Source organism: Patiria miniata, unplaced genomic scaffold, assembly GCF_015706575.1.
Source record: "Patiria miniata isolate m_02_andy unplaced genomic scaffold, ASM1570657v1 HiC_scaffold_10, whole genome shotgun sequence".
NCBI lineage: Eukaryota > Metazoa > Echinodermata > Asteroidea > Valvatida > Asterinidae > Patiria > Patiria miniata.
The window spans coordinates 17,479,033-17,495,180 of record NW_024037048.1 but is presented as its reverse complement, the minus strand read 5'-3'; the positions used below and the strand labels follow the sequence as shown (position 1 = coordinate 17,495,180).

Here is a 16,148-nt window from a genome sequence, read left to right as displayed (position 1 = left end):
CGCCGGTTTGTACTTACATGACAATGAGCTGAGCCTCCTGGGAATGTTGGCGAAGCAATTCACGGATCCGCATCTGTCTGCTGGTCTGAAAGAAAAAGAAAGATTTCAGGCGAAAAAATGTCGTGATTTATTGATGTTTACTAAAGTCGAGTTCCATGCACTTGGCAAATCAAATGAACTGAGAGTTGTACGAAAAATGGATTGAAAGTGATCAATCTCATTATTGAAAATCAGCCTCCAGAATGTCAAAGGTTGGACCCAATTAACAGATGTTGCAAGACTGGACTTAAAATCACACAAGCCAGGGACTAAGCGTAAAGTGGACACTGGGAAAGCTTCAAGTGTATTGTCTCCATGCATGGACAAAAGAGGGCGCTTTATAGTCAAACAAGCAGAAGCCGGAATGAGGGACACTTCACTGGTTCACTCATGCTGGTTATCGTTCGTTTGGTACCAGCATTTATAAGCCACGATGGTGCCCAAATGGCCCTCATTTATAGTTTTCTCTGTGGAGGGGGGGGGGGGGGCTTGAGTGCAAGGAGGAGATTCTACCTTCTCGTTGAGCGTAGTGACTTCTTCCTTGCTGATCTTCCAAGGAAACTTCTCCGTGGTCTCGCCTGCTTCCTCATCCAGCATCCAGGGTTTGGACAGCTCCTTGAACCGTCTCAGGCTCTACTCCTTGGGCTTCTTGTTCAGGTCTGGGATGACCTCCACGTCCGAGCAGTTGATGCGGAACTTGCTGAGCATGTTGGCCATGTTCATCTTCGCCCTGTCCATTTGCTCCTTCTTGCCCGTGGCGGCAAAGACGTGCAGCCTGCATGTCTCCCAGTTGGATTTCAAGGAGATGAGGTGAGGGATGAGTAGGGTCAAGCCTGGGGGGGGGGGTGGGGGTGGTGGTGGGAGGTGGGGGCTGAGGGGGGGGGGGTTCACAAACAAAAATTATACAGAGCATTATTTCCCTTTGACATAAAGCATGTGTTTCCTTCGACATGCAGCCATCCAGAATAACCTGAGAGATCTCTGAAAGGCTCCCTGAAATGAATAGGACACTGAAACAAAATAAAAAAGCCAACCAAGAACAAAAAGTGTGGTGTTTTCTATTAGGCCAAAAAAAAAAAGTCGGTCTCTGGTCGGTGCGGGCGTCGATTTTAATCATGACCGTCAATCTTTTTTTCCCAAAATGTTTCGCGGTAGCTCCGACAGCGCCCTCTATTGCCGAATCTCCTCAATTTTTTTTTTAACAAAGAACACCAAGGAATGGGAAATTGCTAGAAAGCACCATCGAGAGCACCAAGGCAAATTATGGAGGACACCAATGTACATGAGGACACCAAAAAAGCAAAATAGTACCCCACCTTGGGCCAAGTTCGTGCAAGGACTATAGTTGACCAATGGTTAACTAACGTTTGCCCGAACTCTGTCTAGTCGACGGTGATTGACTACGCTAGTCGACTATTTGGAACCAGCCTACTGGGGTTGGTTGCTTCGCTGGTAACCAATAGCCGTGCGTATTCATAACGCTAGCAGAGAGCCAGGATCCGGAAGTTTTGCGATGACATTTTGACCAGCATTTGACTGGAGACGTTCGCACGTTGCTATCAGTGCGCAGGCGTAAGGTACGTCACAAATCAACCACTAGTCGACTAATGGTCCTTGCCCGAACTTGGCTTATCTGTACAATCCAAGCTTGAAAAAAAAAAGCCACGTCCCCGCGTCAATTCCGGAACTTTGGTCTGACCAGAGACCAAATAATTTTTTTTGGTCTACATATAAGAAACAACTGTGTGGTAGGGTAGGTAAAAATCTGTTTTTTTTGGGGGGGGGGGAGTTTGACATTTCTATAGCCTGAAAATATAAGGTGGGATGATTAGACATTAAAATTTACTTTTTGTCTCTATTTTGCATGCATTAGTTAACATGTGAATCATTCTGCACTTCTGACCAACTTACACAAAAATAAAAATAAAGTTTATAGTTTTCACTATAGAAGGGGGGATGCTTGAGCGCAAGGAGGAGATTCTACCTTCTCTTTGAGCGTGGTGACTTCTTCCTTGCTGATCTTCCAAGGAAACTTCTCCATGGTCTCCAGGCTGCTTCCTCATCTAGCATCCAGGGTTTGGAGAGCTCCTTGATGATTGTGTTGGTCTTGATCTTACCCAACCCACCAATCTAGACGGAAACCAATCAGGAAGGAAAATTTGAATGCATTTGCTCTAAATACATTGTGTCCAGGTCTTGGAAAAGACCAACGTTAGTGCTGAAAAAAAAAGCGAGAAACCTCGACAAATCTGGTTTAATGATCTTGTTATACATTTTGCCACTTTGACTTAATTCTTTAAAGACCTGCTTGCATTTTACTCAAACTTTTCATCAAAATTCATTCCGCAAAGTCTGTGAGTACACATTTCGGTACTCAAAATACTCATCGAAATATTCTGCTCACCCTGTATGTTGAAATCACAAAAACTAGGTACTACGCGTTAAGTTACGGAAGACAGATAGTGCCACTCAATGAGTGTGAATATATTTTTTTGGTGCGTGTGGGAATATTTTTTTTGTACAGCGGCCGCTACATAAATTTAAAATAATAAGTGGCAGCCGCTGTGCAAAAAAAAATATTTTCACACGTACAAATAAAATATATTCACACTTTTTTATGTGGCGGCCGCCACATAATAAGTGGCGGCCGCTGTACAAAAAAAAATATTTTCACATGCACCAAAAAAAATATATTCACACTCATTGAGTGGCACTATCCGTCTTCCGTATAAAGTGGATACTGGGAAGAGCTCTAAGTGTATTGTCTCCATGCATGGACAAAAGAGGGCGCTTTACAGTCAAACAAGCAGAAGCCGGAATGAGGGACACTTCACTGGTTCACTCATGCTGGTTATCGTGTATTTGGTACCAGCATTTATAAGCCACGATGGCGCCCAAATGGCCCTCGTTTATAGTTTTCTCTGTGGAAGGGGGGGGGGTGCTTGAGCGCAGGAAGGCTCGAGATTCTACCTTCTCTTTGAGCGTGGTGACTTCTTCCTTGCTGATCTTCCAAGGAAACTTCTCCGTGGTCTCCCCTGCTTCCTCATCCAGCATCCAGGGTTTGGACAGCTCCCCCCCCCCCCCCCAAAAAAATACTACGTACAGCTCCAGTGCGTTTCACCTTATCGGCATGCAATTTGGTTCTTTATGTCTATGATTGTACCTGACACTGTTAATTGTAAAGAGCGCCACCTGTTGATTGGTTTTCCCGATAATGTATGTGGCGGTAGGCTAGGCCTGTCCACCAAGCATGTTTTGTCAGGTAAGTCTGGACTATTTACTTGTCAAAATTCGACTTCCTTTCGGCGTACTGGAAAGATTCCCATATCTGGACATTACTCATTTCTCCCTTCAGTGATTTATGCCACAATTCCGGTTTAAAATGTCCAAAAATATTGGATTTAGCAGGAAAATTTGTTACCAAAAAACTATAGGCCTCGTTAGCTGGAGTTACCCAGCCCTGAGTTTTATCATTGGGTTGTCTATAGACAACCCAATGATAAAACTCAGGGCTGGGTAACTCCAGCTAAGGCCTCGTCATGAGATTGATAAAATAGTCGGACTCCCTTATCGCGGCATCCCTAGGCTTTATCGCGGCATGGAAAATTTCTCTTCTTGTGTTGCCTAAACTCCTTTAAGTGGCGATTTTTATCCAGTTCTCCAGGCCATAACGACTTATTGCCGAGTCATTTAAAAAGGCCGATTAAAAAATGTTGTGTCTTTCGGGACTTTAACGATTTTTAATAAATATTCACATTTTCCAAAACCTGCAAATTTTCCCTCACCGTCATGACCGTGTCTGCTTAAACTAAAAGGTAGGCCTACCATCTAGTCCGAGTAACTTGGACCCAACTTATCGCCTTTTTAAAAATTTGGACATGGTCTGGCGATAGACCATGTCCAAATTTTTAAAAAGGCGATAAGTTGGGTCCAAGTTACTCGGACTAGCCTACCATCTATAGTTTAATATAAATCATTAATGGTGCTCTGTCCATGAAAGTTCCATTGTCTGGTTCCCCTTCTACAGCTGCAAACACAAAATGAAGTCGAAGGACGTTATTTCCACAGCGAAATCGTAAAAACTTTTACAGGATCAAAATAAGGACAGCGCGTAAGAAAAAATAAAACGGCACACTGGGGATGTGTAAACTGAATGGCGCCCCCAATCGCCAATCAGTAGACTTGTCATCACAGTATTTTCTCCTTTCGGGGAAGGGCAGGGTTTTAAGAAATCATCCTGCTGGGATATAGTCTTTCAAAGTTTAATCAACTTGAACGTTACAGGGAAAATATCAGACTTTATTCAGGGGATGTTTTGGTAAAACATTCACTATGAAAAAAAAAAGGTTGAGATTATTATAAAAACCACAATTCCCACATACCGCGATAATAGGGAGTCCACCTCCATTCGCATATTCCGAGCATTTTTATCACAGGCATTTGAAAAGGAAGAGTTATACAACCTAAGAAACTGGACAATTCGGGAAGGTTAGCGGGCAATCTCTAGTCCAAACAAGAAACGTGATAAGTACCGCGATAATACGGCGTTCCATCCTACATGCTTACTGCCTCTGCCAGCATCCTACTGTCTGAAAAAAACACCAAGGACATTTCACTAAATGTCCAGAACTCCAGGTATGGAATCTTTCCGGAGTACTTTTTAACCCTAACCCACCTCACTCCTCCAAAATCCTCCTGGCGGTTTTGGAGGATTCTAGAGGATTGAGGATGAATGGTGATTGAATCACATGAGGATTCTGGAGGATTGAGGATGAATGGTGATTGAAGCATAGAAGGATTCTGGAGGATTGAGGATGAATGGTGATTGAACCACATGAGGATTCTGGAGGATTGAGGATGAATGGTGATTGAACCACAAGAGGATTTTGGAGGATTGAAGATGAATGGTGATTGAATCAAATGAGGATTCTGGAGGATTGGGGATGAATTGTGATTGAAGCATAGAAGGATTCTGGAGGATTGAGGATGAATGGTGATTGAATCACATGAGGATTCTGGAGGATTGAGGATGAATGGTGATTGAACCACAAGAGGATTTTGGAGGATTGAAGATGAATGGTGATTGAATCAAATGAGGATTCTGGAGGATTGAGGATGAATGGTGATTGAAGCACAAGAGGATTTTGGAGGATTGAAGATGAATGGTGATTGAATCAAATGAGGATTCTAGAGGATTGAGGATGAATGGTGATTGAAGCGCAAGAGGATTTTGGAGGATTGAGGATGAATGGTGATTGAATCAAATGAGGATTCTGGAGGATTGAGGATGAATGGTGATTGAAGCATAGAAGGATTCTGGAGGATTGAGGATGAATGGTGATTGAATCAAATGAGGATTCTGGAGGATTGAGGATGAATGGTGATTGAAGCACATGAGGATTCTAGAGGACTGAGGATGAATGGTGATTGAATCAAATGAGGATTCTGGAGGATTGAGGATGAATGGTGATTGAAGCATAGAAGGATTCTGGAGGATTGAGGATGAATGGTGATTGAATCACATGAGGATTCTGGAGGATTGAGGATGAATGGTGATTGAACCACAAGAGGATTTTGGAGGATTGAAGATGAATGGTGATTGAATCAAATGAGGATTCTGGAGGATTGAGGATGAATGGTGATTGAAGCACATGAGGATTCTAGAGGACTGAGGATGAATGGTAATTGAATCACAAGAGGATTCTGGAGGATTGAGGATGAATGGTGATTGAATCAAATGAGGATTCTGGAGGATTGAGGATGAATGGTGATTGAATCAAATGAGGATTCTAGAGGATTGAGGATGAATGGTGATTGAAGCACAAGAGGATTTTGGAGGATTGAAGATGAATGGTGATTGAATCAAATGAGGATTCTGGAGGATTGAGGATGAATGGTGATTGAAGCACATGAGGATTTTGGAGGATTGAAGATGAATGGTGATTGAATCAAATGAGGATTCTAGAGGATTGAGGATGAATGGTGATTGAAGCACAAGAGGATTTTGGAGGATTGAGGATGAATGGTGATTGAATCAAATGAGGATTCTGGAGGATTGAGGATGAATGGTGATTGAAGCATAGAAGGATTCTGGAGGATTGAGGATGAATGGTGATTGAATCAAATGAGGATTCTGGAGGATTGAGGATGAATGGTGATTGAAGCACATGAGGATTCTAGAGGACTGAGGATGAATGGTGATTGAATCACAAGAGGATTCTGGAGGATTGAGGATGAATATATTGATTGAATCAAATGAGGATTCTGGAGGATTGAGGATGAATGGTGATTGAACCCGTACCATTTTAACTTATAAGATCTTATAAGATTCTTATAAGAATCTTATAAGATTCTTGTAAATGAGTAAGAATCTTATAAGATTCTTACGAGTGAGTAAGAATATGGTTAGATTCTTATAACATATTTTCAAGTCAGAATATCTTCTGATAACTTCTTATTGGTGCTGAGGAATTCTTATAAGAGACCAAAAGTTTGGGTCAGAATGTTTAGAAGAATTCTTATAAGAAACCCTTTGAGTAAGAACTTGGTAGGGGGTCTCTATAAGAAACTTTGTCAGGAGGATTATGTTAATAAGCTGGCTGCTAATGGGCCACAAGTAGGTCACATGACACAGTGACCTTGCATTCCAGAGATAACAGTCAGTTAGTGTGGGAAATTTGAAATTTGCAGTCAGTATTAAGTGCAGCAGTGTTGAGTGCACATATACTGGCTTGCAACTGAGGACAAAAATTGTATAAAACTGGATCAAAATTGTGTACATATTCTCTGACATGGCCTTTGGACATGATTTTGTGTTCATATACACACTTATACCTGTACATTACATCCAAAATACATTTGTGCTGGACCAATATCTGGATGGAAGTCTCTGGAAAGATTGCTGTCAAGAATTGTGAACACTCTCAAGCTGTTCTGTTTTTCAATTCAGATAGAGCAAAATTGAAATTACATGTACATGATTGTGGTGGACTACATCCTTAAGTCTGGATTCCATCCACGACAAAGGTCTATATGCAGATCATCAAGCAGAAGAAATCAAGACGTCATCAAAGCCTGCGTCTCACTGATCTTGACTATGTGGACAATCTGGCCCTCACGGCTGATCAACTGTGATGCTCAAGACCTGTTAACATCTCTCGAGAATGCTGCAGCCAGTAGCTCTGCCTGTTTCTTAATGCATTGAAGACCGAGTACATGACCATCAATGAGGATAAAACCACTACCCAATATACACCAGTGACGGCACCTAACTGTGATTTCAGGTACCTTGGGTCCTATGTTGCCGACAGTCAGAAGGACTTCACTCGCGATCAGGAATAGCTTGGAGTGCATGTAACAATAACATCTGGCAATCAAGTATAGCACAATCAACAACGCTTGCCTTCTTCAGAGCCTGTGTGGAGAGCATTCTTCTCTATGGAGCTGAAACCTGGACCATGAAGGAGCTTCAAGATCGCCTTGATGGCACATACACCAGGCTTCTTGAGCTTGCAGAACATCTCATGGCATGAGAACAAGACTAAAGAACAGATTTACGGAGACATTCCACCTATGTCTGCTATTGTTGCTCAACGACGTGTTCGCTTTGCTGGCCACTGCTACCGTGCTGTAACCCCTGTCATATCTGATGTATTATTTTGGAGACTTCCATGCCCTAATAGAGGACAAGACCCTTCAACTACATTGATGTGATTGGCAGAGAAATTGAAGTCCTTCCGTACATAATGAGGGATAAAGACACCTAGCGTGGTGTTGTGAACGAGATCTCAGTTGCGTCCGCTAGATGATAATGATGATGATAAATTTGATATTTAATCGTCAACAAAAATCTACATGTATACATTACATTAGTGTGTATTTGCCTGCAATCGATTGTAAATTGGGAACCCTATTGTCCTCTATTATTTAACATCCCATACTGAATGCAGAAACGAACTCACATATACAAGATTCAAGTACTTTTTACTGGAATATTTTATACATCAGATCACTTCATTTCAATGAAAAGAATTATTGTCTTCCAACTTTTCCTCTCCAAGTTGTTAATTACATGATCAGTTTCATGTGTTGTTTTGTTCTGAAACAAACTGTAAGTATTAAATTAACTCTTTTAGCCTACTTTTACTGTCCTGGCATCCATTAATTGTTGAGGTGTGAATTATTTGAATATTTATTTCATCAGCAAACACAAGATCCTTTTGTTAGTCGTGGGTTTTCATAGATGTTTATCATATCATAGATATTTATGATGTAGGAAAAGTTTTACAATATTTTTAAAATTTTATAAGATGTTTAACAATCTTGTAAGATTTTTAAAAATTTGTAAGATTTTTTTCATAAGATTCTGTGACTATTCTTATAAGATTGTTATAAGATTCTGGCAAGATTCTTATAAGATTCTTATAAGAGTATTTTGTAGGCCGCGCCGGGATTCTTATAAGAATCTTATAAGAATCTTATAAGAATCTTATAAGAATCTCATAAGATCTTACTAATTTGCATATAAAATACTTATAAGAATCTTATAAGATTCTTATAAGATTCTTATAAGAAGGTTCTCAGATTCTTATAAGATTCTCACAAGATTCTTATAAGATTCTTATAAGATTCTTATCAGATTCTTATCAGATTCTTATAAGAGTATTTCGTAGGGGTAGCACAAGAGGATTTTGGAGGAATTTCCTCCATGAGGATGAATGCATTTTGAGGCAGGACTGTCTGATGATTTTGAAGGATTTGGCGTTGGTTATCCTTCATTTAAACACGAGTGCAAAATTTTGGGATGAGGAGGATTTTGGAGGATTGACGATGAATGCATTTTGAGGCAGGACTGTCTGACAATTTTGAAAAATTTAGGCGGAGTTGCAAAATTTTGGAGGATTGAGGATGGTTCTAAGCAAAAAGGGCCTAGGGGGTTATTAGGCTTTAATTGCATACATTGTGAGACTTTCTTTTTATTGCTCCATGATTGTATAGTAATTCTTTCAGAACTGTAAGTGTAAGGGTTTTAAACTAAGTTCAGGAAGTATGCTCAGGCCCTACAGGCCCCATTTTTATCTTTTGTAAATTTGTCAGTTTTTTGGGAAATTGTTCTCAAATTTTACAGTAATTATTGTCAACCAAATTCTTCAAACAATGCCCTTTCCAAAAATAGCAGATGAAAACAATATTTGAACTAAACCTTATGAATTAGAAGGTAAAGATGTTAAAATAACTTGTTTTGCTTTGTTTCTTGAAGTTGACAGAGTTTGAAGGTTCTACCAAGGATGTCAACTGTGGAGCACATACAGGATGCAGAGCACACTGATGACTTATCAACGCGTACCGCTCAACATCACTTGAATGAGATTGTACCTGACACCGTTAATTGTAAAGAGCGCCACCTGTTATTTGGTTATCGATCAACATTATGCAGCAGATAATGCAGCGGTAGGCTATATAGGCCTGTACGTCAGGTAAGTCTGGACTATTTATTTCTCAAAATTCAACTTCTTTTCGGCGTACTGGAAAGATTCCCATATATCTGGACATCACTAATTTTTCCCTACAGTGACCTATATCACCATTAAAAGGGATAATATGTCCAAAAATGTCGGATTTAGCAGGGAAAAGTAGCTACCATGGCATGCCTACTGAGAAAACATGTCAAAGGACATTTCCTAGTCTTTGTTGGTCAGTGACGTCTGAGGTATGGGTGTCTTTCCGCAGTATTTTGGAATGCTTTGCATACATTGTTGGGTAAGACCTCTTTTTATAGCTCCATGATTGTATAGTCATATAGTCAGCAGGGCCAGGGCCTATTGTTTTGAGTTCACTGCACCTACCCCAATTAAGAACCCAGTATCAATGCACACATATAGTGGTGTTCCCTAACGTGGCGCACTGCGACGTTTCTCCTGACTTTCCTCATGCACGGTTGCCAAACTTCTTTGTTGATAAACTTCAAATTCATTCAGTTATTACTGGTACTTTTTCAGTAGTGTTTGCCATTTTAATTCTGTAAACAATTTCACTGTCACACAATTTTGAGTAAAATTTAAAAACGGTGGCGTCCGGAAATGGGCCAAAAATCAGCTTAGTGTTCCCTAACACAGCGCACTTGCGTAAATCTAGGAAAATTCCAGGTTAACACTAAAAAAGTTATTTAAAGTTAGCAAATTCTTAATTAATAAGTAAATATATCTCTACTTTACCCAACTAGAAGTATGTCCGAAAATTGTTTTCTTATTTTGGGCTGAGTATATCATTGGTGAGTTGAAGGTAGATTGTTTCTTGATTATAATTTGAGTTAGAAATATGATTCGGGTTTGTAACTTCAGGGGTTGCCCTTCAGGAAACTCAAGTTTGGATTTATTTGGGGGTCAAAAGGTCAAAGGTCAATGTCATTGGTCAAGGTCTAGGTCATTCCATTGACCAGTATTAACTATTCTACTACATGTACTTGTAATTTTGCACCTTATATCAATAAACTCAGGCCGAGGGGTTTCAACAGCACCGCTATATTTTTTAGGAAAGTTGCAGTAATGTTTATTGATTCATTCTATTTCATCAACAGCTTTGAAAATGGAGTTGAAGCCAGACAGACAGGGGGTATAGGACTGCATATTTGCTCTCAGGTCATTTTATCTAATGCATTTAATGTTAGACACTATTCGTTTTTGAACTTTTCTCCAAAAACCTGACAATGTTTATTGCCAATCGCCCTCTAATATTCAGGACCAATTTTTTTTTTGAATTATTCTTGACCATTTATTTGGTGAACAATTTTGACCATCGTCTGACTAGAGGTGTTTGCATGTTGATATTAGTGCTCAGGCATCAAGTTACGTCAGGAATCGACCACTAGTCTCGCCCCAACTTGCTCATAGTTGTTTCTGTGGCATGGTTTAGCTGTATTTGTCCTTTTCCGGGGGAAAATAGTAGTGCAGGTGGGAAAATTATCAGAAAAACTAAGATGACATTTTTGTGTGTTTACGTTTCTAGAGTTACTTCTACAGCGACGATAGGTTCAACTACAACTATGCGCAGGCCAAAGCCACAGCAGGCAACTACAAGGAAGCAGAGGAGGTAGGTTGGACTCCCGGACCCAATTTTCGTTGTTGCGCCCTCAATAGTTGGCCAGTCATGGCGCAGTGACTCGTCATGGTGCCTGAACTAGTCATGGTGCCTTTCATTTGCAAACATCAAAAACCAAAACTGCCAAGTTATTATGAAATACCTGACTGTTAGGGAATAATAGTCTCAAGCATCCTGTGAAATCACGGCACCTGGTGTGATGTCATCCATATACTGTTGCCGTATACCTAGATGTAGAACAAAAAGATATTCCAATAGCTTGTTTTCCCACGTGCTGCATCTCTTAGGAATTCCTTGCCTGGTGCTTATTTCCCTCCAACCTATGATCTGTCCTGATTCAAGAGGAGTGTGGAGTGCTGTGGCCTCGTGGTTAAGGGCGTTGGATTCGTGGTCTGCGGGTAAAGCTGCAGGTTGTGGGTTCGAGTCCAGCCTTGGGTCATGGTGCGTGTGCCCTTGGGCAAGGCACTTTGTCACTCATTGCTTCTCCCCACCCAGGAGTAATAGGCTATCAGCTTTGGTCCAAAAACTGGGCCACCGGTACCAGACGATTGAAAAGAGCAATGCTCATAGCGATTTTTTGAAAGGCACATCTAGAGTTGGAGAATGTGTGATAGCTTTGCAGTGTGAGTGGTGGCAGTGTTATCACTTTTGATTTGTGTTTTCAAAATTGCCGTCAATATGCTTGAACCGGTAAATTGTATGTAGTAACAAGCATGTTTTGGCTGCCATTTATAAAAAAAGAAAAAAAGTGATAGCACCCAAAAAGCTGCCACCGCTGCAATGCTGTCGCATGTTTTCCGACTAGAGGGGTGCATACCTTGCCAAAAATCACAATGAGCGTTATTCCCCTCATTTGATACTGACCAAACCCCCACACTGATGGCTTATAAGTGGGTGCCTATGAGGGCAGAGATGGTGTGGTTGATTTAGCTGCTTGGCTCTGACTTGTAGCCCTGTATATCTGGAGTGGCTTTTAGCCTTGTTCAGGGCGAATAGGCATGAAAAATCAAGTCTAAAACCCGGATGGGGATCTTTCTGAGCCTCCTAGACCACTGTTTCGGTGGGGAACACTTGGTTTTACCATGATTTAATTGGAGTGGGTTTCGTTTCTCTTGTTTTGCAGATTTTTGTGCTCATTCAGAGTGAGAAGATCAAGAATGACTACACGTGTCTCTGGTTGGCAAGATGCTGTGAGTATTACCGTCAATTGTGAATGACGTTTCCTCTTCCAACTTCAAAGTTGCTAATTATGGGAATGAATCCACCTGTTAAGCCTCAACTCATAATGAATTGACCACTCACAATTGTGACTGCACAACCAAATGTCCAACTAAAGTCACGACACGTCACGTGCATGCATTTCATGTACTGCTGGAAAATCCAGAGTGGCATTAGGGAGATGCACATGTTGCCCATGTGTGAGGTAGACTGAAGGGTCTCTAACAATGACATAACCAGCATGCAATCATCGGCCTGATCGTATATTAAGGATGTGACTTTGCGTTTCATTTTGTAAACGTTAAGCAAATATTTTCAGAACTGTTTTAAACGTTTAGCCATTGACAGTGGCTTTTGCCTACCCATTATGTCTGATCTGCAGACCGGCGTGATTGACATGATAAATCAACAATGGTTGACATAGTAAATAGCAGGCAGTCGTTGATAAAGTAAAAATGTAACTACATGTTCCCCAAATGTAATCAAGTACTACGGTGCTTCTAAGGTTTTGTAAATGAAGGAGGATTTGAAAACAACGTTAATTATTTGTGCTATGCTTCTAAGGTTTAGTAAATTAAGTAGGTTTTAAATCTGTGTTAATTATTTGTGCTATGTGTGGTTATCTCCAAGGAAGATCGCGTGAACAGAACTCCCTTTTCTATAATTCTGGTTTTGTTTACATGTTTTGAGAAATTTGTAAACGGATTGAGAAGTTTTTTCGTTTAAACGTGTAAACGTCACATCTTAGTCGTACATTTGCCATGTTGGATTTGTTCTGTCACATTTTAAGCAGATTGTATGACAGAAATTTGCTACATTGAACATCCCTCTTGGCTCCCAAATATTGTACACAGTTACACTGAGCATTGCTGGCCGAAAATTGCTGAAACGAGCATCCACTGAACCGAACCATCTTTTGTGGACCCCAATGTGTTTTCTGACAGTAGTATCCTATGTATTTATAACCTTTCTTTGTGTTGTTTTTCGTTGTTCAGACATCGTGAATCGTAAGGCCAGACTAGCCTGGGAGTTGTACCTTAAGATGGAGACGTCTGGCGAATCGTTCAGCCTGCTGTAGCTCATTGCCAACGACGGCTACAAGGTAAAACATCATCCCCTATTTTTGTATGTTTGGTCAAGATTTTGGCATTAGCCCTAAATTAGTATTCAGTCACTCAATCTCAACCTGCAGCCGATCTCACAAAACACATTTGTCACTTCGTCCAAACGCAAAATCGTAGAGGAGACATAAATCTAAATATAACGCAAGTGTAGAAAAGAATGCAGTATCCAGACGCTTCTTCAGCAGTTGTGTACAAAGTCTATGGCGAGTCAAGAAAACTTTCCAAGTATTTCTGAACAAAATTTGCTAAGTCCCAGATTCATGTTTGTGAAACATTTTTGCAATGACTGATCTTTATTGAGATGATGTGTGAAGACAAAAGTGGCGTCAGGTTGCAACATTGTTTTCACGTGTAAAATCAATGAGAATACGAATCCCCGTCAAAAAGAAAAAAAAAATGATTTGTTGCACATTTACTACTTTGTGTCATTAGCTTGAATAATGAAGGATGCACGTTTGTGTCGCAAACTTTGGTAAGCATGTAGAGGGCATCTTAAAATATTAGAATAGCCAAAAATCCCAACTGCTTAAAAAAAATTGATTTGGGACAAATTCATCACTTTGTCAACACGGTGGCGATATGATCGAAAACTACAGGCTTTTCGTTCGAATTTCTGATGTTTTTTGCTCGACCTCAACATATAATTGTCACGGTCTCTCGATCCTCAAATCTCATCTTTTCTATCGGTAGATGGCCAGTTCTACTATGCGACCAAGGCTTTCGATGTCCTGGAAAGATTGGACCCCAATCCTGAATACTGGGAAGGCAAGCGAGGGGCGTGCGACTGGGCCTATTCCAGCAGATCATAGCTGGTCATGAACCAAGGTGGGTGTCATCTCTGTCAATCAGCAGTGCACACTGACCAATCAGATCTCAACCTTTGGTCAGGTGACCACATACATCGATCAAACAGTGCGTACTGACCAATTACATCTCAATTAGTATATCACTCCGGTGCTCTACCAACTGAGCTATCCAGCCCAATGTTGGCGGTTCCCTAATTGTCAATGTCTCTGTCAAAGGGGCGCTAGTCAGAAGCCCTCAACCCGCATATGCCATGCAGCCAGGGATCACGCCCAAAGTCACGATGCAGACCTGGCAAATATCAAACGGGGATCACTCAGAGAGGATACGGCTTTTTATTACAAATTTTCATGAATACTTTTCAACTTCTTAGCCCTCTAGTTCAACTTCATTGATCTCTATGGATTTTTCCATTGTCCCCATATTCTATAAACAGCTTTCAGTTTCACTATTAGGTTTTGCCCTTCACTGACGTAAAAACACTGCTTACTCAGTTTGTTACCTCCCGAGTGAAAGTTGGAATAAATCACTCGGTTGGGACTCGAACCTATGACCTCCTGCTTTCTAGTGCAGACATCTTACCACTGGACCACCGAGCTTACAGAATTGGTTGCCTGGCCAGCCAACCAACCCCGTAAGCTCGATGGTCGAGTCGTGGGTTCGAATCCCACCCAAGTGATTATTTTTCCAACTTTCACTCGGGAGGTAACACACCGAGTATACAGTGTTTATACATCGGTGAAGGGCAAAACCTAACATTGATTTACATCACCCCGACGCAAAATCCATGTTAATAGCTTTCATTTTCATGTGCACAAAACCCAGTGAAGTTCAAGCCACTAGATTTTTGTCATTTTTTTTCCTCTACAGAGAAACACTGCGAGACATCCTCCAAATCTTGCGCAACACCGGTTACCCACAGGTGGAATACATCATCCGTGTCATGAAGAAGTGGGCCAAGGACAACAGGGTACCAGTTTCCTGAGGTGGTCCCTATCCTATAGTCTTGAGATTGTTTAAATTTGTACATTCCAAAAACCCCTGCTTGCAAAGGGATTTTCCAAAAATAAAATAATGGAACGATACTGTTGATTAGGGGTGATTTAATTATTCTTGACGCATGGGAAATTTGCCTTGAAATATTTCTCTATTTAGCTTTGGTAAGATGGTTATGCAGGAGAAAACAACAGTTCTGGAGAGAGGCTAGTCTCTCATGGCATAAACAAAGTAGGCTTGCCTAGTTAAGCTGGACTCTGTGACTCAGTCAGTGACTTGGTCAGTGACTCAGTCAACAACTTAGTGACTCGATCAGCGACTCCATGATTCAGTCAGATTCAGTCAGTGACTCAGTCAGTGACTCAGTCAACAACTCAGTGACTCGATCAGCGACTCCATGATTCAGTCAGATTCAGTCAGTGACTCAGTCAGTGACTCAGTCAACAACTCAGTGACTCGATCAGCGACTCAGTGATTCAGTCAGTGACTCAGTCATTGATTCGGTCAGCGACTCGGTTAAGGAATCACTCAGTGACTCATTGAGCGACTCAGTGGCTGTCATCAACTCAGTGACTTGGTCAGTGACTCATCGCGCAGTCAGTGATTCGGTCAGTGACTCGGTCAGTCAGTGATAATAGTGACTGACTCGATCAGTTAATACTCAGTGACTCGGTCAGACAGTCAGTCAGGCAGCATTGAAATGTTCATCATAATTATGAATGTTCACGTCACAAATGTTGCTTACATGTAGGACAACTCTGCAAGTTTGTTTTCTTGGAGTTTCTGGGGCCTGTTTAGAGACAAGCCAACGGCATGAGAATGGGCCAGGAATGGTTATTCAAGGAGGGGGGTAGTCATCTGTACGTAATG

At 41.1% G+C, this 16,148-nt stretch overlaps 1 pseudogene; it reads left to right on the top strand.

The window, feature by feature from the left end:
- Positions 1-12,907: 12,907 nt before the first annotated feature.
- Positions 12,908-15,399, top strand: LOC119734410 (annotated as a pseudogene).
- The last annotated feature ends 749 nt before the right edge of the window (positions 15,400-16,148 follow it).